We start from the raw sequence: 24,061 nt of genomic DNA on the forward strand, positions 1-24,061 counted from the left end.
AGGAATACAGGCTGCGGGCAAGTAGCAGGTCGTGCGCCGCACATCAGCCTTGGCCGGGAGGAGAGCTCCGGCTCACCGTGCACATGTCGTCCTCGCTGGGGCCGAGGGGGCCCGTCCTCGAACCCAGTCGCGGCACAGCGCCGCGCGGCTGCGGGGGCACTGAAACATTAAAGCTAGGCGGCAGAATATTGTTGGACCATCATCATTTTTTGAGGGCACAGTCTTGTTGGAGAGGTAGAGGGGCCAGCGGCGTGCAAATATCCATGGCATTTAATCTAATCAAGCCACAGTGTGTATTGGAGCAGGAGACGGGAGCGTGGTAATGGCCGAGGCAAGGACAGGATGGCAGTTTAACAAATCGGGGGAGGTTTCACACAAATGCTTACATATAAAACAAAATATTATAGAAGGGGCAGAATGCCTAGAAATTGAAAACTCAAAAAAAATATAACCTTCATATCCCCTTTCACAATAATATGAAGCAACTTAACACAGAAATTACACCGGTTTCACCTGTGACAGGTGAACCCTAAATATCCTCTCGGTGGCTGGATTGCTTACTAACAACGTAACTGGCGTAAGAAAATCGAGAATGATACAAGGCCCATGAAATCTGGGGGCAAGCTTGCCCGCGGGAACAAAGTTCTTGACCATCACCTGGTCACCTACATTCAAAGTGGTGGGTCTCCGTCCACGATCATACCTTTCCCTAACCTTTTCATGAGATACCTTAAGATTGGCTTTAGCCTTCTTCTAAAGATCTTTAATATTATCCGGATCTATTGTCTCGGGTAGAATGTCACTCAGAGACCAGAGGTTAGAGAGCGGCGAGTTGGGAACGAACTTGAACATCAAAGAAGCTGGAGTAAATTTATGTGATTCATGAACTGCCGAATTCAAAGCAAAAGCTAACCAATGCAGGGACGTGTCCCACCTGGAATGATCTTCATGATGATAGGCAATAAGTGCGGACCTGAGATTACGATTAACCCGTTCAGCCAGAGATGGTTGAGGGTAATAAGCGGAAGTAGTTACATGAGAGATGGATAAATCAAAACAGAATTTACGAAAAAGATTTGATGTAAACGCCTTAGCGTTATCAGACACAATATATTGGCACGGACCAAAAGAAGCAAAAATAGAATTTAGGCAAGTAATGGTGGACTGAGCGGTAGCCAGCTTAGTCGGAAATAACCAAGAAAATCTGGTAAAACCATCTACGCATACAAAGATGAACTTGTTAGCATTACCCTTTGACTGGGGGAAGGGTCCTACATAATCAATGTACAGGCGTTCCATGGGGCGCGACGCTTGATGGGAAGACAAAAGGCCTACCTTGGTGGACATGGTTGGTTTACTAATCAAACAGGATTTACAAGCCTTTACTAGTTCACGGATTTCACCGTCCATACCTTTCCAAATGAACCTTTCACGAATCTTTTCACGAGTTTTAAAGATTCCAAGATGCCCCCCTAATGGGGTCTCATGATAGTACTTGAAGATCATAGGCACAAGAACAGCTGGAACGACAACCTTCATCATCTTGTCATGCCTCGAAGGGCAACATAAAACACCATTCCTCAGAACATAAGGGACAACATGTTCCCCAGAAGAAAGGGTTTCCATTATCGGAGCCAGCGTCGGATCTTCATGTTGGTATTTCTCGATATCCCTAAAAAGCATGGGAGCATCTGTTAAGATGGCATTAACACCAGATAGTATGGACTAGGGAGGTGATGAACTGTCGACCGGGTCATGGGTCTCGATGTCGTTAGAAAACATACGACTGAGTCCATCAGCAACAACATTTTCAGTACCTCTGATATGCCTGACATCGAATTGGAAGGCAGAAATACGGATGGCCCAGCGGGCTATGCGACCCGTACGACGCGGCCTACCTAAGACCCAGCTTAAGGCTTGATTATCTGTCTCCAGGTCGAATTTAACATGTTCCAGATAGAGACGGAACTTCTCTAAGGCGAATAAGACTGCCAAACCTTCGAGCTCATATATGGAATACTTGGCTTCTTGAGCCGACAATGTCCTAGATGCATAGGCGATGGGTCGCCTCCCTAGTTCAGTCTCTTGAAGAAGGACTGCAGCTACTGCTGACGACGACGCATCAGTTTGGACGATGAATTTCTTCGAGAAATCAGGCATAGCAAGTACAGGGGCATTACAGAGAGCCAATTTAAGATCTTCAAAAGCGGCTTGTTGAGAAGGTCCCCACTCGAATTTGATGCCTTTCCTACGAAGAAGGTTTAAGGGCACCGCTCTATTAGCAAAGTTAGGAATGAACTTTCTGAAGAAATTCACCATACCAATAAACCTGGCGATGCCTTTAATGTCCTTGGGAGGTTTAAAATCACGGATGGCCTGTGTTCTAGAATGATCGATGGCTACACCATCAGGTGACACAATGTGCCCTAGGAAAGACATAGAGGGCTTAGCAAAGGCAACCTTGGACAACTTAACAGTTAACCCAGCCTTACGAAGGCGATCGAGAACTTCTCGCAGATGATCTAGATGCTCCTCAAAAGTCTCTGAAAATACGACGACATCATCCAAGTAGTGATATAAGTACTCAAATTTGATGTCGGAGAAGACCCTATCTAGTAGCCTAGTGAGTACAGCTGCTCCCGTGGGGAGCCCGAAAGGCACGCGGTTGTATTCGTATAAGTTCCAGTCCGTGGCAAACGCTGTAAGATGTTTAGACTCTTCGGCAAGGGGAATTTGATTATAGGCCTGATTCAAGTCCAAGATAGTAAAGAACTTGGCCTTACGAAACCATGAAAAACAAGAATGAAGGTCAGGAAGGGGCACAGATTGCAACACCACCTTCCGATTGAGAGCCCTATAATCAATGACAGGCCTGAAACCTCCTTAGGGTTTCGGAACTAGAAAAATAGGCGAAGACTTAGAGGGCCTAATAATACCATCCTTCAACATCTGATCGATAATTTCTTTCAGAGCCTTCATTTTAGGTGGAGATAGCCTATACGGTGGAAAACGGACAGGAATCGAATCAGTGACCTCAATTTTGTATTCAATAAGGTCAGTAACACCAAGAGTATCCGAGAACACCTCTGGAAACGACTGACACAGCTTACGAATACTATCAGCCTGCTCCTCAGGTAGATGTCTAAGGTCTAACGACATCTCATCCTGGGTAGGCGAAATAGATGAACATGATACAGAATTACACTTTAATAGAGGGATATTACAATTAGAGGCAAATTTGAAAGTGCAAGACCTACTCTGAAGATCGAGCACAAGACCAGTGTGAGAAATAAAGTCCGCTCCCAATATAATGGGGCAAGACAAGAGCTTGGCCACAAACAATTTAACTTTCCATGTGAATTTAAAAATACGAATTTTGACCAATAAAGAACCTAGAATTTCTAATGGGGATGAATTAGCCGAAACATATTGAACAGGAGATGAGACATAGTCAGGTAGTTTACAAACAGATTTCAATTTAGAAAACCATTCAGCCGAAATAATCGAACAAACACTGCCTGAATCTAAGAGAGCTGTTATAGGCTCGTTATTTAACTCAATCTTAAGAAAAGGAACAGGTGCGGGGAAATCCGCCGCAATCCTAAGACACTCTTTGGGACCTTCAAAAGATAAATTTGAAAATTGCTCGTTCCCTGAATTTACAACCTGTTTACCAGGGGCTGAGTCTCGGGAAGATGGACTAGTCGACTCAGCCGAAGCCACTAGTCACTTATTATTATTGGCATAGGTAGAATCTGCACCAGAAGTTGAGCAGGAGGGGGTGCTATTCGAGTTTGGGCAGTTCTTGGCAATATGTGAGAAAGCCCCACATTTAAAACAGCCTTGTGCTGACCCAGCTCCATTATTTGCCCTACTAGACTTGATCAGTGGACACTTATTGCGCAGATGGTCAGGCGACGCACAAGCATAACATTTACGGGGTGTGACTGGTCGGCGAGGTGGAGGCCGAGTATTACTAAACGAAGGAGGGGGTTCTTTTGCCACACGCAAGGAATCGGCGTACCTAACTCCTTCCGCTGAGACGGCCAACGCTTCAAGTTCAGAGAAAGTTTGCGGGCACGCCGCGAAACACAAGTATGACCTTTAAGATGGTGAAATGCCTTCTACAATAGCCTGTACAATCTGATCTTCAGGAAAATGAAGAGCAAACACCCTAGTATAAAACTTAATGTCCTGTATGAAATCAGCCAAGTTTTCATCCAAGCGTTGTACACGGTAATAGTACTTCTGAATCAGAGATGACCTCGCGCGGGCGGGAATAAAATTTGCAAGCAAGTGTGCATGAAAATCCTCAATAGATGATTGCTCGGCAATGGCTCTTACGATTTTATCAGAGAGAATACCAATAGCATACGGATAGATAATTTGCAAAATTTGACATGGAGAAAGAGAAAAAACAAGGGCATGATCCTGAAATTCAACTAGAAATCTTAAAAATGAAATTACGTCACTGGTGGTATTAACGGAAAACTTAGAGATACCTCTGAGCAACATTGCCAAGGGATGAGGCAAGCTACTAAACCCGGGTGACATAGTAGGTAAAGGTTTCAATGGCAAAGTAGTTAATTCAGAACGTACATTATTTAATGAGTTACGGCGTTCAGACTCGTCCAATGGGGCAGAGGTTGTTTGAGCAGCAATGGTTTTCCTATTGACTTCTCCCTTATGAGGCTCTTCCCCGCTACCTACATTCACCGTGACGGGTTGATCAGTTTTGGGAGGAACCTCCCCAGTTAACAATTGAGTGACCTTGCTAGATAATTCAGACATATTTTCGAGCAGCGTACTAGCTTCCTTCTTCTGAACGTCATTCAACTTTAGAGACAACAGATCATTAACTCTATTTGAAAAATGAAACAGCCTAGCTTGCACACGCTTAATTTGATTAGGAGAAGGATCATTTTCATAAAAAAAACTAACTACAGAAGCTAGCCCAGTAATATTCTCCGTGATCGTGGAAAGAGAGTCGTCAATTTCTTTCTCTCCCAAGGTGGGGATGGAAATGGGCAAATCAAGGGACTCTCTAAGCTTATTTGTGTCTACTGCAACCGTGCCTCCAGATTGCACATTTCTAATAGTCAATTCGTAAATCAACTCCTCCTTGCGCAAATAGTTAAGATGGAGAACATCGCGAGGGCCGGGCATGATGACAGAACAATTTTGAAAAACTCAAAATTTCCAGCAACTGAAAAAATTGTTAGGGTTCGGAACAAACAATGTTTAGCCGTCAAAAGGGGCTAAATTGAGACCCATTCAACCACGCTCTGCTACCACTTGTTACCGAGTTTTTGTGGTAGTTATGCGTGAAAGAAGGTGCGGGGTGGTGAACAGGTCTCAAGCTACTAAGAGTAAAATTAATTTAAAATTTAACAAGGTTATATTTTCTTTTCAAAACAAAGAAATAACAAGCATGGCAGGTACAAAGTAGCAAGTTCACAGGGTAGTTACAATATTTACAGGATTTGGGCTTCGCGCCCTGACTGCACAATGCTAGGGCAATCTGCTCAGTTTTACCCCACAGACACAAGTTTCAACAGAGGGGCAGAAAACCCCATTCATGCCTAGGAGCCCTTGCTCCAAATTACACTGAAAAGCCTCCACGAGGCATACAATACTCAATTTTCAAAAGAGCCACTCGCTCTCAAATTTAAACCTCTCCCAGGCCACACCAAACTCCACCTTCAAGCTGTCCTCAACGGACGTAAACACAGGGGTAAAATACCCAATCTACTGAGGTCTATTAAATGAAAAGGAGGTTAATTAAATGACCTCTAAAATAACAATTTGAGAGGAGGCGAACTTGCACTCCTAATACACTTTGATTAAGACCTACTTGGCACTAGGCCGTAAATACAAGGGCTAATCCCATACTAAAGAGGTGACTTAAAAAGAGCATAATTTGTTTTACGTTAACGAAGAATAGGTTGAGAAAAATAAGTTCACCTCAAAACAATATGAGTGGGAGCTCGAGAGGGTTAGCACTCTCTATCCCAGTATGTAGCTTTAAAAGAGAATATATGAAAAGAGTAGTTACATTTAGGAAAAGGTTACATGGTGGAACGCTTCGAACCCGCCCCGAGAGTTAAACTGCTGAGCTAGCAAAGAAAGAAGTTATTAATCGGCCATTACCTTGTTGTTGACCGCTGCCGAGGAAAGAGGCGCTTCCCGCCCCCTGCTATGTATTTTACACACTGAAAGATGGAACAGAAGTGGCGCAGAGACCCAAAAATCAGCAGTTTATATCCTCTCGCGGAAGGTTCTAGGCGTTAGGGGAATGAAAACACCCGCCCACAATTACTTTATTGGCTAGGGTACAGAAACATATCCAAGTTGGGGGAAGATACATCAGATTGGTCGGAAATTACTAAAAGAAATTCGGGATTGGATAAATCTAAAACAAGGGGGAAAAGAGGGGTATACAGCCAACTTAAACAATAACAGAAAGAAATTTAACAAGAAACAAACATTTGAAATAAAAGTTTCTCCAACAAAATAGTTCTTTGACTCCGCACTAGGGTGCACTATTGTTGATCTTCAGTAGTGTCCTCTAGAAGAGAAAGTTCACACTTCTTACTTCAAGCGAAACAAAAACACATCAAAAATGACACAGTTCAAAAACTCAAAATTTTCCACGTGGTGACATCTTCTGAGAAGGTAAAGAATTAATAGCGTAGATAAAGTTCAGACTTCCTCCAGCAGAGGAGTTTCAACTGGCGCAATTTTTAAATTAGCGGCGTGGAGGTGTACCGCCCGGTACAATAATAATAATAATAATAATAATGTCCAGCACATTGTTAACGAGAATATTGTTTGCACATTTGACACATAATCCAACTTTCGCCAAGCACAGGTGGTAACAAGTGACTTGTATGGGGAAATTTCTACCTGTCCCGAATGGTACGGTTTGAAACTGGTACAGTAGGCATCAATTACGCATCATGCGCTGCTTATTTGTCTGTCGCTCTCACTCATAAAGCCACACGCCGTGAGCTTCCCACCGTGGATACCCTGTCAAGATTATAAACGGCGTGTGGCCTTCGGAGAGGCCTGGTACAGGTCTTTTTCGATTTGACGGCCCTAGGCGACATGCGCGTCGTATGAGGATGAAATGATGATGAAGACGACATATGCAACCAGTCCCGGGCCAGGGGAATTAACCAATTATTGCTCAAATTTCCGACCCTGCCGCGATTCGAACCCGTGACTCCTGTGACCAAAAGCCAGCACGCTAACCATTTAGCCATTTAACGGACGGTTGTCAAGATGAATAACATGCAGTGCCTGCTCGAATTTCTTTGAGCTAAACTTATCGTGGAAACAAAGCAATGTTACTATGGAAATGAAACCCGAAATGAGTCCGTGAAAACTCGACAGGCCCTCACCTCAGTTCGTTACTCTATGGGGAATGAAGGAGGCTTGTAGTTTTACGTGACTGTTATTCGGGTCATTATAAGCCACCTTACCTATTATTTACGAGCAATCCGAGCTTGAGTGCTGTGCATTCACGCTCTGTTTCGAGAATCTACTGTAATAATAATAATTGGTCATTATGACCCTTTTCACTGATCGTTTTGCCCCATTTGCTTCTATCGCAGAAAACACAATGCAACGCCTAAATTCCACCTAATGTGGACGAAATGAAGCGTCAGCAAAAAACTGCTTTTAATGTTCAGGACCCTTACACACTCTTAATAATTCAGTTATGCACTGTGGGATACAAAAAAAATGCAAACAATCACTTATCTTAGATCAAGGTGACTTAAAACAACGTTTTCATGTCCAAAATGTTCAAAAATAAAGCTGAGCGAATCTAACTCACAACACAGATGTGACCTCAACTGAAGACTAAGCCTTCGAATTCTCCACACGATGTCACCACCCAGATATTGATGATGATCCTTTTACCCCGCGGTATCATTTTTCCCTGGTCTCTCCTACGTTTCTCTCGGATGAAGATGAAGGATAACAGGAGTGCAGGATTGGCTATGCAGACAGCCAAAAGATGCTTCTTACTAAAGGAATCTATTCACTTTGTAAGCGTTGGAGGACTTGAACGTGAAGATAACGACGCAGAAATGTGACACACTTGTGTTCCACTTTTTCTCAATTAAATAAACTGAATTTTCTTTTTATGGCTTTCAATTGACTCACCCTCGGAAATTATAAAACGGAGTAGATCGTTCACTCACTGGCGATCTTGTAAGATGACAATTCCCTTTTTCAAATATCAATGTTGGATGTTTACTTACTTTATTTTCTTCTTTTGGTGCGTTCTTCTTCAAACTAGCGTCTCTATATTGTCTGTGTGTACTAGGAAAACTGTGCCGCACCCACCGACCGTGCAATTTTCCAAACTGACACATTACATCGTCGCATGTCAACAATGCTACCGTCCAGCTCCATGACTAAATGGTTAGCGTGCTGGCCTTTGGTCATAGGGGTCCCGGGTTGAATTCCCGGTAGGGTCGGGAATTTGAATCATAATTGGTTAATTTCGCTGGCACGGGGGCTGGGTTTATATGTCGTCTTCATCATCATTTCACCTTCAACACGACGCGCAGGTCGCCCACGAGCACCAAATCTAAAGATATGCATCTGGCGAGCCGAACTTGTCCTCGTACACTCTCTGCACTAACAGCCGTACGCCATTTCAACAATGATACCCCTTTTAAACTCGTTAAGAAGACTGCCTGGTTGTCTTCCACACTGATGAGGCATCTTCAATGTCTCCAACAGACCACTGGTAAGCATAAACGAGAATACAGGCAGTCTGACTCAAGATCGTGACAATTTATTCCATTATCACGCAATATACGCCATGATACGTTGCGCCGTTTTTAGGCCTGGAGCCACTATACACGGACCAATGAAACCACTGTATAATGATAGTACTTTCATCAATATTGAATGTAAATAATATCTTGTGAAACATAGGTGCTATTCGCGGCTTTGAAATGCTGTTCTGGGTGATGAACAGTTTTATATATTTAAAGTAACTGATTTGTGAAATTTAACGCAAATTTTCTTGGAAAAAAGTAATTTAAATATAACTTAGCGTATAGGGGAAATCATAGTTACCAGTGAGAAGAAATGTGATGATACTGTTATAGAAAATTTTCTCAAAGGATATTAATGTTTACAAGGCTGATATACCAACACTTAACAAGAATAACCAAACCAAAATCAAACCCCGCGCCACTTAACGCCCTTGAAAGGGTTTTGGCCTGCCCAGCGACCGCTGCTCCGTCCGAAGGCCTGCAGATTACGAGGGTCCGTGTGCTCAGCACGACGCATCCTCTCGGCCGTTATTCTGGGCCTTCAAGACCGGGACCGACATCTCGCCGTCAGATAGCTCCTCAATTCTAATCACGTAGGCTGAGTGGACCTCGAACCAGCCCTCTGGTCGAGAGAAAAATCCCTGACCTGGCCGGTATTCGAACCCGGGGCCTCCGGGCGAGAGGCAGGCGCGCTACCCCTACAACTTAACAAGAATGCTGACAGGAATTACTAACGTATAGAGCGAACTGGGATAATTTTCTGGAAGAGAGCGCGTGAAATGCTTAGGAATATAGAGTCACGTAAGTCTAGATGTAGGGGCCGATGACCTTAGATGTTAAGCCCCTTTGAACAACAAGCATCAAATCTACATAACCGCGCGAGTGGCTGCGCGGTTTGGGTCATGTAGTTGTCAGATTTCTTTCGGGGGATAATGGGTTGAACCGCACTGTCGGCAATCCATGTTTCCCATTTCTACACCAGGCAAATGCTGGTGCTGTACCTTAATTAAGGCTACACTCGCTTCCTTCCCACTCCTCTCCCATCTTCGCCATAAGATATGTCTGTGTCCGTGCAACGTAAAGCAAATTGTTAAAATACGACATTAATGTTTCAAATAAAAGCCGTGATCAAACTGTGAAGAAATATATATGTATTCGTTTAAGTGTCTGTGAATATAGTTAATAAGCTCCCAATATTTTGGTGTGCATAAGAACTGTCTATTAACCTGTAAGTGATAATATATGTAAGTAGATAGATGTTACAGTGTGGTAATTAACTGGACAGTTATGTTTTCCTTTATCATAGTAACTGATTAATTTCTGTTGCCCGAACAACACTGCAGATTACGAGGGGCCGTGCTGACCATACCCCCGTACCTGATTGTACTGGGACTTGCTTAGGTACGGAGTATTAAATGAATTTTGAAGAACTGTCTATTAACCTGTACGTGATAATACATAAGTAGATAGATGTTACAGTGTGGTAATTAACTGGACAGTTATGTTTTCCCTTATCATAGTAACTGATTGATTTCTGTTGCCCGAACAACACTGCAGATTACGAGGGGCCGTGCTGACCACACCCCCGTACCTGATTGTACTTTGACTTGCTTAGGTACGGAGTATTAAATTAATTTTGAATGGAACCAGCGGCTTTGCAATTATTGTTCTAGTGTTGTACCAACAAGGTGACCAGCAAAGAAATGCCGTCATTGTATTTGTCGAATTTCAGGGACGATACCTCGACATATCTCTCATCCTTCGTCTCCTCTGATATCCTGTAGATACCAGAAAGTATTTGTTCGTCTTCATTAAACCCATGCTTGCAGCTATATTGTTGCTCGACGCACGTCGTTTACATCTCCATTTACCCGAGATAATTCTCGCGTGATTGTCTTGTGTTGGCTGGCAGGACTTGACACGCAGGTCAGTGTTTCTTCTCATGCTCATCCCGCTACTTCCTACCAGCAGGCATCTTGTGTTATGCAACCACCTCTATTTAATCTTGTGTTCGTGGAATCCAACAGCTCATTGTTTGTGGCTCTCTGTTTGTAAGCATGGTGGAGGAAATTTGTTTTATCTCTGTGCAGGATGTTCTACTACCTTATCTGGAGCTGGGGTACAGTTGACATTCTTCCCAACCCAACAAGTACTTTATCTTAGTGGCAATCAGAACATATTACTTACTGCCATGCAATGTTTTAAATTTGAATTAATCCCTTCAACTAATTTAAATTATAATGGCTTTGTTAATGGGTGAGGGTGAGCAGCATAGAGTGGTGATGTATAGGAACTTGCTTGGCGAACGATGTTCTTATGCTCCTTTGTTGCTCTCATCTCTCTTACCTCAATCCTTTTTTTCTTTCGGTCTCCACTTCTGTACTTAATTTCCCTATCTTAGCATTCTACAACGGCTCACTGTTAGACGAAATAACTTTCTTTGTATACTACTAGGAGTAAACTCAAACGTCTTGCAGTAAAACAGGGCAGATAACCTAGATGTTAGGTCCGTTTAAAGTACAAGCACCATCATCATCTTCATACTCATCCCGCTAATTCCTACCAGCAGGCAACTTGTGTTATGTAACCACCTTCAAACTAGCGTCTGTATATTCTCTGTGGGCACTAGGAAAATTGTACCCCACCGATCGTGCAATTTTCCGAACTGACACATCACGTCGTCGCATGCCAACAATGCTACCGTCCGGCTCCATTTTGAACCTATGATGATCTAAGATCAATACATTTTCCGACAGTCCTCACCATATTTGTAGTATTAGATAATCGATTGAACTACTGTATATTTCACAGATTTGTAGTTAAATATCACCTTCATTTTGGTGGTTTGAAGAATCTTACTCAAATCTTACATCATTTTATTCCTCTGTTGGACTTCCATTCTGACCTGTTGGTTTTTACAAATACGAACACACTTGTTTCGTATAATCTACCTATAAATCAGTCTGCATAAGGTAATTTATGTACCAGAAATTGTAGCTAAAGTGGGAACCTCCAATATTTCCCCAAGGACTTAAGATATAGAAATGAAACGTTTACTAAGTGATGGTATGTCAGGGGGTTTCATTTGATACATTGCTACTATTCCAAACAGGCGTAACTATGCGGAAATTTAATCAAATGTGATTTTCAAAAATTGCCTTCAAATGATTTGAGAGTTCTTGAAACGAGGAATTCAGTGATATAGTATTTGTAATTAAAACTGTCACATAAACACCAAAGTTATGTGTAAATTTGATGAATTTGTTGGAGTCCGTTCGAACTGCAGGATGGGGCAGGTGACGTATGTTTCCATTTCCAGACAAAACTCGCAGTGCGTCATCGTGCTGTGACCGATTCGTAGCAGCGCAGCACCAGTCAGTACCAGGGTAACATATTGTAGGCCGAACGAACTTCATCACATTACGCGTTACTTAGGCATTTAGGCGACGTTTCAGAGTAAATGCATCTTCTTCTTTCTCTACCGCTTTTCCAACACCTGTGGGGTCTCGAGTGCGAACTGCGTCGCACATATGGATTTGGCCCTGTTTTACGGCTGAATGCCCATCCTGACGCCAACCCTATATGAAGGTTTGTAATCACTGTTGCGTGTTTCTGTAGTGGTTGGTAGTGTGGTATGTTGTCTGAATATGAAGAGGAGAGTGTTGAGACATACAAAATTCCAAGTCCCCGGGCCAGAAGAAATAATCAGAAGTGATTAAGATCCCTGACCCGGCCGGATATCGAACCTGGGACGCTCTGAACCGAAGGGCAGTACGCTGTCCATTCAACCATCGAGTCGGACGTTTCATGGTAAATGCTATATATGTCAATTATTTTTTCAAGAACCTTAGAATGGAGCTGCATAGAAAAAATATTTCAATTTAGAAAATCATATTTAGTTCAATCTCTCCGCACTTACAAGTGTTAATAATAGTTGCTGTTAGGCAAATATGGTATTGATGGTGATGCTTTACTTATTTTTCATATACAATACAAATTTATACACAAGTAATGTGCATAACAGAAGAAAAACAAGGTGAACTTTGCGTATAAACGAACAGTGAACACATATAACAAAAATAATATCTCGATCAGTGCAAAACTCAGACACTGCCAGACAGTGATCCGTCCGGAGGTTTTGTATGTTGCTGAACGTTTGAACCTGATAAGAACAGGATTGGTAAATAAGTTGGAACTAGTGGAGATAAAGATTCTGAATAAGATACTGGGATTCCCAAAAAGCAGAGGATGGATCATACAGAAAGAAAGGAAACCAATAATTATATCTTATGATGGAAAAGATCTCAGATACCATCCGAAAGAGGAGAGCCATTTCTTCGGACATATCTACAGAATGAACCCGGGAAGACTGTCCAATCAGATAATAAGATTTGTTGTGCTCAGGAAAACTACGGTGCAGTGGTCTCAGGAGGTGAAGAATGACTTGGAATAAATGGAAATACCAGGAACGGAAATCAGCAACACGGATGCTTACAAGTGGAGGATCAAGGCTACGAAGAGGATTCAAGGAAAAGTTAGATCCCGTAGCCAAATGCCATGGGCAGAAGAAAGGAGGAGATTGCAGTGTGTGTAGGGATGAAGGAGAACTGGACGAGGATTAAAGCATAGAAAGACATGAACCTGAATTCGAATTAACGTGGTCCATAGTCGGCCAAAACGAAAGAATAAGAAGGGAGATACTGCGAGATCAGAAGTTCGGAATATAGGTTATGTGTCCAAATCCAGATTGGAAATAAACTGGACGGCTTCATTTGATGCGAGATGAAGATCTGTCAACGTACTCTGGAAAGCAGCATGGAGTGGTGATGTTGAATTATCATGTAACTGCTCTCTACAGTCGCAGTTCGGTGAAGTCCGCCATCTCCATTTGGTGAGTCCAGCACCACATCTGCCTTGATCAGTCATTATTCGATTGAGATTCATCCACTGACTTCTGGGAAGGTGGAACCCAGGTGGCTGAACACACCACTTTTGAGCAATTTCGTGGTGTAACTGGCAATGGTTACGGTGGTAGATATTTTTGTAAGGGAAGATTGGGTTCATCAGTCTATACAATGTTGTAAAAATACAGTGTAAGGAGATCAGACTGGTTGTGAAATGAAGGGTTCGGCTGAAGAAGAAAGTGCCGTGATAGGCGGTAAATCTAAGCGACTCCCATTGGACGAAAATGTAATACTATTAGGGTTAGAAGGAAATAAGAGCTGGTTAAGGAAGTCCGACAGGAAAGATGGAATGGAGGGGCTGACAAGAGAAGAAACCATGCTCGACTTACCTAGCGACCTCATGACAGCCGCACCACATCCTTAAATCGTTCACTTCCTGATATCCCGCTTGAAGACTAGCAGAGGATTATAAGTTTGTATTCTACAGGCTCCCTCGACGATGGGTTATCCAAAATTTAATTTTTTTGAAAATTACGTTAAGTTTTAAACCGTAACGAAGAATGGGTGTCTTGCTAGTTCAATAGAATTGAGCATTTATGTTCGTGCGTATTTTGGCTAATATTCTACTTTGGACATTCTTAAAATAGTGTCACTGGCTGGTTCAACCAGATGTTCAGTAAGTAATATACGGAGTGTATCATAACTATACCTACACAAACATAAGGGATGCTCTTCGTGTTATGCTAAGAACGATGGTGCAATAGGATTGGCGGAGAATCATTGATATTCGAGAAAATAAGGTTGCTTTGTTACTTCCGGGCACGCGATTAAAATCTGATGAACACGCCGTGTTTACTATGCCGGAGCACAAGCCGCTTCCGTGCTTCAGCGAAGAGAAGGGGAAGGAGGGGAAGTGGTGTGTATGATGGAGACAGGGATATTGCAAGTTTCCCCGTTTGACTCGCACAGGATTCTCCTTGTCTCTTACAGGCAATATCCTCAGTTCGTTAATGATCTTTACTAGAAAAAGACAACCAAAAATCCATTCTTATAAAATGAACAGTATCAGCCTAAAATGGGTTGAAGAAAAGAAGCATTTAGGAGTAATATTTGATAGTAAACTTCAGTTCAATATATACATAAATAACGCTGTAAATAGGGCCAATAGGTACCTAGGATTTCTAATGAGAAACACAAATTCAAAAATATCAGAGCCATTATACAGATATACAATTCACTAGTTAGAACAATAATAGAATATGCATCTATAGTATGAAATCCATCATGTAATAAACGCATAAAGGATATAGAAAGTGTGAAGCTAAATTTCTAAGATATCTGTATTTCTGTATATCTAAAACTAATGCAGAATATGTAGCATATAGTGACTTATTAACAAATTTTGGGATAGATAAGTTGCATACTAGGGGAACATTAACGAGTGTAAAATACCTACACAGAATTCTCAAAGGTAAAACAGATAACCGAAAGTTACTCCACCAAATAAACCTGTATGCACCGTTTGGAAGTAATAGAAATAATTTAACATTCTTTATTAAAAATTAAATCAAAAATCACCACATAAATTCACCATTAAACACAATATGTCAGTCAATTAAATAATGGTAAACGTGGATATATTTCACGAAGAGAGTGTCTTCCTAAAGTCAGTCAGAACGGAATTCACACTGAGAGAAAACATAAATTGAATAGAGTGTCATACTTGTGTATCATGAGTAGTTTAGTCCTTAGACTAATTTAGATCAGATTTTACGAGAAATTAAAATAATAAGTTGAAAAACACACTTACCACTGTCCGTAGATCATAAGTATAGTATTAGGTTCATACTGTAATTTTTATTGTAAATTATTTATAACATTAGAAATAAGAAATGGAAATGTTCTGTAAATGGGCAGAAATGCCTGTTGAACAATAAATCAAATAAATAAATAAACAAACAGCCGTATCTGCACACACAGTACAAGAACACACTGTAGTTAAGGCACATTTTGTCAGTCAAGGAATGCACCAGATCGTTTCTCCTCTCGTCGATTGGTCGCAGTAACCTTCTTTATTATTTTACATGCTCGAGGATGCAACGTTGCCGCCCCACGACTGTGTTTTCCTTCAATACGCCCAATGGTTTGATTACAGTAGATGTTCAATACATCCACCTCCTACTTCGATGCATTGTTCTAAACGGTGAAGTATATATCTTTGGACTCTGCTTAGGATGTGTGAATTGTCACGCATTATATCTGTCTCCCACTACCGACTTCCCACTTCCCCTTCCTTCCCTCCTCTGAAGTACAGCAACAGACATCGGCTGGCTCTCTGGCATAGCAAACACGGCAAGCTCGTCAATTTGAATCGCGCACACGGAAGTAGTAAAATAACTTCATTTTCTCGAAATGATCAATTTTCTTCGCCAATGTGATTGCACCATTGTTCTTAATATAACACGAAGAACATCCCTTAATTTTTGCCGTTATTGTCATGATACACCCTATATTTCAGCCAATTTCATTGCAGAAAGAGACTTGCCGTTATTACAGTCGATAGTGTTGCTGTTGCTCTACTTCTCGGAATGCTAATTCACAATATCAGCACGTCCTGCGGAGGAAATACGGCCTTCATAAGATCATCAACATGATCGCTTAAATAATTGTGAACGGCATCAAGCCTCAGGTTGTGGAAGGCCGGCTCATCCAGTAGCTTTCTAATGAGTCGAACTACCAGTATGGTGATTAAGCCCTCCATGCTCATATTCGTTGGTAGAGTAAAGGGGAGGTATTCCTATATTTCAAAGAATTTCTCTCTGCGATTAAAGAATTTATGAAGGAAGATGATAGCGAATATTAGGAATGGAAATGCTGAAAATTAGTGGAATAGTTCAAACATTTAGTTTATATAGCGGAATATTGAACGAGTTGAATATAGAACTGGAGAAAAGTAAACAAATTCCTTAAATCCAGACATTATCCACGAGCATATTGTCTGTTACGTTAACCCTAAGAGAAATAAATCATAGGTAACTTAACACATTTTCCTCAACTACATGAGGGATGAAAACAATTAAGATGCTTTAAAATCTTGTAGCCTACAATCATGATTTCAACGGAGATTCAGAAACGTTAATATATTTGAACCATTTGCTCGGCTTTGGTTCAGTCCATCTTCTGGAGACAAACAAACCTAGTTAAAGAAGGCATTAAATGAAATAATGACTATGCGACATTTTTGCTACTAAAGGACAATCCAGAGTTGAAGTATTGGTTTCGGAAAAAATACCCAGTTTGCTGTTTCTGAGCATTTTATTTTAGAGCAGCGTGGTTTATTTATACCACATAGTTCGTTAGCAACTATTACTGGCTCCAAATAACTTAGGTGATATTTTATTTAGAATTTTCCATATATTGAATTTTTCTTCCAACCCTTCTTGTTCTCGAAGAAAAGCAAGCTAGTGGTGGGATTTTTGGAATTAAAATTCACGTTCCTGTGGTTCACATTTCACGTTAAACTGAAGATGGCAAACAATATTAACTTTTCATTCTTCGCCCGGTTTCGTCGGAATGAGGCGGGCAAATGCGGAGAAATATTGATTCGCATTACTGATGCGAGAGGAGTGAAAAATGATTAAATATGCCGGCAGATTGCTGCACATGTTCACCTTCGAAGGAAGTTCATAACCGTGAAAAGTTTGAAGGTCTCATATTCACTGCATACTCCGAAAATTTCTGCTGTTTATAGTGTAGTTTTAATAAAGATAATTTGCTCAGATTGTCGATACATTAGTGCAATTTTTCTTTCTGGCTTTGTATGATATGGACTATAGCTATACAACTCGTTCTTGTGGAATGGAACACAAACAATAAATTTAAAATAACACCTGCAGAATCGGATTTGCGGCTAAACGCGGATGGGGTGCTGCATTCCCAATTGCCATATATTATGTGGAGACTAATTTAAAAAGCCAATTAGGGAGGACAATCTTTCAAGACTCCTCCGACATGAACAGCAGTGAACGTTCCTTTTGCTCGCTTTCTCTGTATTTTATTGGTCTTACACTTGCCAATGCCGTGCTCAAGGAATACATTGGCTGAACACTTCCTCTAGTACCTTTCTTCATCTAGTAGTATACATACATACGTTCACGTGTTACAACAATTCTCCCAAACATTTCAACATCTGTACTATAAATATTCCTCATTAATCATTCGCTGATTTTACCAATTGATTATTTAATGCATTCATTCACTAATTCATCTTTAATATTTTTCTAGATTTACTTATATTTCTCCTACACGTTACACCGAGAATACCAGTCCCTTGGGTGCCTCTGCTGGTACAATTACAACCCCCACCTTCTTACGGAATATATACCATTAGTATATAGGATGCTAAACTAATTTCCTTGTGAACTTAATTATTTTGGACATTGTTTTAATGTAAGTACTGATTCCCTGAAACATCTTAATATTTTTCCATCGTCACTTTGATTGAAAACGGATTCACAACAGAAGAGATCTCGGTAGAGTGGCAAGTTAATTGCTGAGCTTTCTAGAGTAACAGGGATGGAGAAATTTCGGCCTATTGGCCTACAGGTACCAACCTAACATGCTGGCATTCGGTTGATGAAGTTTCGAGTTCGATTCTCGACTGCGTCGAATATTTTAACTTCCATTGGTTAATTCCTCTGGCTTGGGGTCTGGGTTGCCTACTGTGTGTCAAATTCAACAACCTACACAATCCTGTACGGACTCCACACATTATTATTATTATTATTATTATTATTATTATTATTATTATTATTATTATTATTATTATTATTATTATTATTATTATTATTATTGCCGGGCTGAGTGGCTCAGATCGTTGAGGCGCTGGACATCTGACCCCAACTTCGCAGGTTCGATCTTGGCTCAGTCCGGTGTTATTTCAAGGTGCTCAAATACGTCAGCCTCGTATCGGTAGATCTGCTGGCACGTAAACGAACTCGTACGGGGCTAAATTCCAGCACCCCGGCGTCTCCAAAAACCGTAAAGGTTATTAGTGGGACATAAAATAATTAAATTACTATAAAATCAGCCTTCTGTCTATAGATTTACTGGCAGGTAAAAGGACTTCTGCGGAAAATATTCCGGCACTTTGCCGCTCCGATACCCATAAAAATATTGTTAGTGGGACGTAAAAAAGTTTTTATTATTATTATTATTATTATTATTATTATTATTATTATTATTATTATTATTATTATTATTATTATTATTATTATTGTATCAAGCTATTTTGGGTAAGATATTTGCTCATTGGACAAAAACGGTAATTTTCAGATAGTACGAGCAAGGGACCTGGGAAGTATGAAGTTAGTTTCTTAATAAGCAAATCAACAGTGTTTGGAGAGATTGTGAAAAGAGAATGTCATTATTTATAGAGAATAGGGTGGAAATTAAGGATTAAGATTTCATGTTCCAAATAGGTCTTTAGCAGACCTCCAGAATATGCCCAGTAATTTAAATGTTATTTGAAAATTAGACCGTTGTGTTTATGCCTCGTGGATAGTTTACTGTATCGCGTGAAGCACTGATGTTTATGTAGAACTTACGGCTCCATGGCTGAGCGGTCAGCTTCTTTGCGTTCGGAGCTGCGGGTTCGATTCCCTCCGGATCAAGGAATTTTGAACTTAAACTGACCTGGCTGTTTGTGCTGCCCCCTAGCATTCACCATTTCGACTAGGGAATGCCATGCAGAAATGTATTGTAAAGTGAATATTGTTGTGATAGTACATTATTTCAGCTTAGAACTCTGACCGGAAATGTTCTATCATTAATATTCCTTATTTTAGCAGGGCTGAGTAGTTCAGGCGGTAGAATCCTGGCATTCTGAGGCGGGTTTGATCCTGACTCAGTCCGGTGGAGTTGCTCAAGTGCGTCAGCCTCGTGTCGGTAAATATTCTGGCAGGTTAAGGTGCCCCTGCGGGACAAAATTCCGGCATCCTGTAGTCCCCAAAAATCGTAAGAGTAGTAAGTGGAATGTAAAACCAATAACATTATCTTTATTCATAGTTAATACTTCCGCATAAATATTTCACACTTGTGGTTGGTGTAGTTGTGAGTCATGTTGGAAAGCAAGGAATTAATCACTTCGTACCACTTCAAACAAAATTATCTCGAGGTATGTTTCAGAAAACTTGAAAGCTAAAACCCTACAGTTTAGAAGCGGTGTACGCATTCCACTGACATAGTTAATTTTTCGAGCACATGAGGATAGTGAGCATTACTGAACATCTCTCTGGGGAGAAGGGACGGCGTTACAGGGGGATTAGTAAACCTCACGGGGAAGAATTCTCTAGCGCCAGAGAATTCTAAAAAAGAAGAGTGTATTCGCCTGAGCTATAGCCTTTCCCTCTTTTTAAACAACAAGAGAGAATATGACATTTGATGTTATGTGGCTAGATTTCTGACCACAGAGACTTCCAGTGACATAACGGTGGGTTTTGTGCTGAAAATTTCTTTCTGTCACCAAGGTAACTCTGCTGGAGCAGTTAGAATTTAGGAAAAGGGTTCTTCAACTCCTAGTTCACTCCTTTCAACTTCATTTCTATCAGCATTTACAGCAATGTTGTATAGTGATTCGTATTCCTTGGAATTCATTGCTAAAGCTGTATATCGTCAGTGAAGACACCAAACCTCGTATGCTGCAATGCTCTTCCTATCAATTATTATCTTTAAGACTTGTCACGCCTCCCAGCCACATATGAATATGCAGTCCATCAGAACAATTTTCATTATGTTCATTTTTCTTTGAGAAGTCTGGCTCCATAGCTAAATGGTTAGCTTGCTGGCCTTTGGTCACAAGGGGTCCCGCGATCAATTCCCGGCAGAGTCGGGAAAGTTAACATAAATGGTTAATTCCGCTGGCACGGGGGCTGCACGTATGTGTCGTCTTCATCATCATTTCGTCCTCATCACGACACGCAGGTCGCCCACGGGTGTCACATCAAAAGGTCTGCACCTTGCGAGCCGAACATGTCTTCGGACACTCCCGGCACTAACAGACATAAGCCATTTCATTTCCTATGGGAAAGTGTAAAGGAAAATGAACCGTAAATACAGTGTTCTGTAGGAGTGCGTAAATATGTCACGCCAACATACATTCCTAGAGTACGGTTCGGTAAGGTTAATTTTCCTTTACACATTTGCATAGGAAAATGAACACAACGAAAATTGTTCCGATGGACTGCATATACTGTACATATACGGCTGGAAGGCCTGACTAGTCTTAAGGAAAATAATGAACTGGAAGAGCATTTTGTTTTGTTTTTTCTATTTGCTTTACGTCGCACCGACACAGATAGGTCTTATAGCGACGATGGGAGAGGAAAGGCCTTGGAATTGGAAGGAAATGACCGTGGCCTTAATTAAGGTACAGCCCCAGCATTTGCCTGGTGTGAAAATGGGAAACCACGGAAAATCATCTTCAGGGCTGGCGACAGTGAGGTTCGAACCCACTATCATCCGGATGCGAGCTTACAGCTGCTCTCTCCTAACTGCACAGCCAACTCGCTCGGTAAAGAGCATTTTGACATACGAGGTTTTGATTCTTCAACGACAATATAATGGTCCTCATATATGCCTCGTGTTTCTCAGTACATATCATGGAGATCCCTGGAGTAGCGGAACGTAAGGGCTTCCTCTAAGTGGTCAGCTGTATTTGCACCAAGAAATTAACTGGTAACTGATTTCTGTTGGAGACCAAGTGAATCCCAGGACCACTTAAGAAGTAGAGCACCTCTTCTCAGTTTCTGGACTTCCTAACAAGGAAGCAAACGAGCATTCGCCATCTCGAGTAGGCAGTGCCATAGAGCAAAGTATTGTAAAGTGAATATCGTTGTTGCCCCTATAAAAACCACTATGTGCTATATTTCAACTTAGAACTCTGACCGTAAAAATTGTCATCTACGATTCAGTATTGCATGAGCTCCATGAACGATACAACATTGTCATGATATCTCCATGATTTCGAGGCACAACGACGATGTTGACAACTTCGATTTGTTCATTTTATTTGGATTCGCTTTCAGCCGCACCGTGGCGTCGGGCACTCACCGTTCACCTGCCCACACTCCAGCCCCTTAGACGACCCAACGCGCTCACGTTTTTAATCATTGGTATAAACGGAATGAACGGATAAGTCGACCTTAGCAGTTAAGTGTCTTAGTAAATTTTCATTCACTCGTTGGAACTTTCATTTTGAAGGGTGGATATTTATTCCCCCCCGCACGCACGAATAAACAGTACCGCAGTCCCACGTGTGCAGACATCTCGCTCGCCCAATAAAGAATAGCGAAATGCTCGGAATATAAGGTCACTCCAGTAAAAGGAAGGGGGGATGGGAGGAAATGGCCCACTGAAGGAACTGGGATGTCGTCAGGCAAACGACCTTAGCACGAGTCCATGGTGCAGCTACAAGCGGACCCGAATGAAATGATAGCCCATCAAGCAATAACGGCAACATAGTATTTTCCTTGCTGTTGCCACGTGATATTTTAGATGAAAATCTCACCCAAGATTGATCGTAATTCGAACCTCAACCTATTGGATGGGTAGCCAGCAGCTAAGGCGCTGAGCTAAATACGCTCGTATTTGGAATAACTTTAGTATTTTGTATTACTAGCGACTAACTGCATGGATTAGCAGTAAGAACAATAAACAGATGGTCTCTCCCTAGAAGCTGGTCATCCGTCATCAAGAGAGAATGGTATTATATTCATTATTCATTCATTCATTCATTCTTCAAATTAACTGAAGTGAGGGGGAGAAATCTTGCCCAGTTGACATGGCTAGGAATTCAACTGCAGACATCATATACGGCTCTAACAGCGGAGCGTGGCACTTGTAATGTAAATTTATCGTTGTTGAATTAATAATAATAATATTAATAATAATTATAATAATAATAATGTTATTGGCTTTACGTCCCACTAACTATTTTATTGTTTCTGGGGACGCCGATGTGCCGGAATTTAGTCTCGCAGGAATTCTTTTACGTGCCAGTAAATCTACCGATACGAGGCAGACGTATTTGAGCACCTTCAAATACCACCGGACTGAGCGAGGATTGAACCTGCCAATTGGGTGTTAGAAGGCCACCGCCTCAACCGTCTGAGCCACTCACCGTGGCTATTGTTGTATTATATTTAAAATATAATTTAAGGTTTTGATTTGAAGTTCATTGATACTTATCCACTAACCTGTACTTCCGAGCACTGAGCTACCGTGGCCGTTGTTAGCATATGTTAGCATGCTTATCATGAGACTGCTACGGAATACGCTTTATTAATGAGTCGATGTTTCATTGACGTATTTGAAGTCATCTACGTACTGTATTCCTAGAAAATATAGAGTTCCATTTCCACACGTTTTTCATGTACAGAAATTAGCTGTTTTTTCCTTAAATTTAAGAGCAATAATGGCTGCACTTACTACTTCAAGTGAAATGGTTGTTTCTGCAGCAGGGTTCTATTTGATTCACTACTGATCCTGTTAATTTCCATTAGGTGAGGCCACATGTCAGTGGTTAGACCACCGAGTTGTGACCACAAAAGCACAGGATGAAATACTGACGTTGTCAGTAGGCAGGGCGGCAGGGGAACGTGCGGCTGTTAGTTCTATATTCTCCGGGCACACGAATTTTCTCATCGGCAGTCCTGCTATTGACTTCATTTCCTAAATGAATTTATTAACCGTGTGAAGCAGTTGCAAACAGAGAAATAAAATGAAACTGAAGGTATGGATGTAATCTCACACTTTTAAGTCCAAAATCAAGATCTCAAGATCGTATATGCAAAACATAAAGAGTTTTGTTAAAGTAACGAGGTATGTTTAATATTTTTATAAACCTGTTATGCAGTTCTCGATAATGTAATCGTCGCTGTTCATTGAATTCCTTTACAAGTCGTGTTAACTAAACCGTCCACCTAAATACGGCATTTTTGTTCACGATCTATTCCTTGAACAATGAAGAATACGTATTGCACGTGAGAGGTCTTACGTTCCTCCTACTAAACAATTTAAATAAAAAATTCCCATTCTTAAAATTCACCAGAAATCAAAATATCTAATGTAAAAAATGAAGTACCCATTAATTGCCCTATATTAATGAATTCCCTGGTACTGTAATAAGGGAACTACACTCCTGTTCATAAAAAACAGAACACCTGGAAAGACTACAGATAGGAAGTTCATATTCACAGGACATGTTTATAAGTCTGTTTTCCAGGAACGATTAGCATTTCAGTCACCTAGGTTCAGCATGTTCCCTGTTGCCTAGTAGGCACTGGGTCGCCCATGAGCACT

The sequence above is a fragment of the Anabrus simplex genome, chromosome 2 (assembly GCF_040414725.1).
Source record: "Anabrus simplex isolate iqAnaSimp1 chromosome 2, ASM4041472v1, whole genome shotgun sequence".
NCBI lineage: Eukaryota > Metazoa > Arthropoda > Insecta > Orthoptera > Tettigoniidae > Anabrus > Anabrus simplex.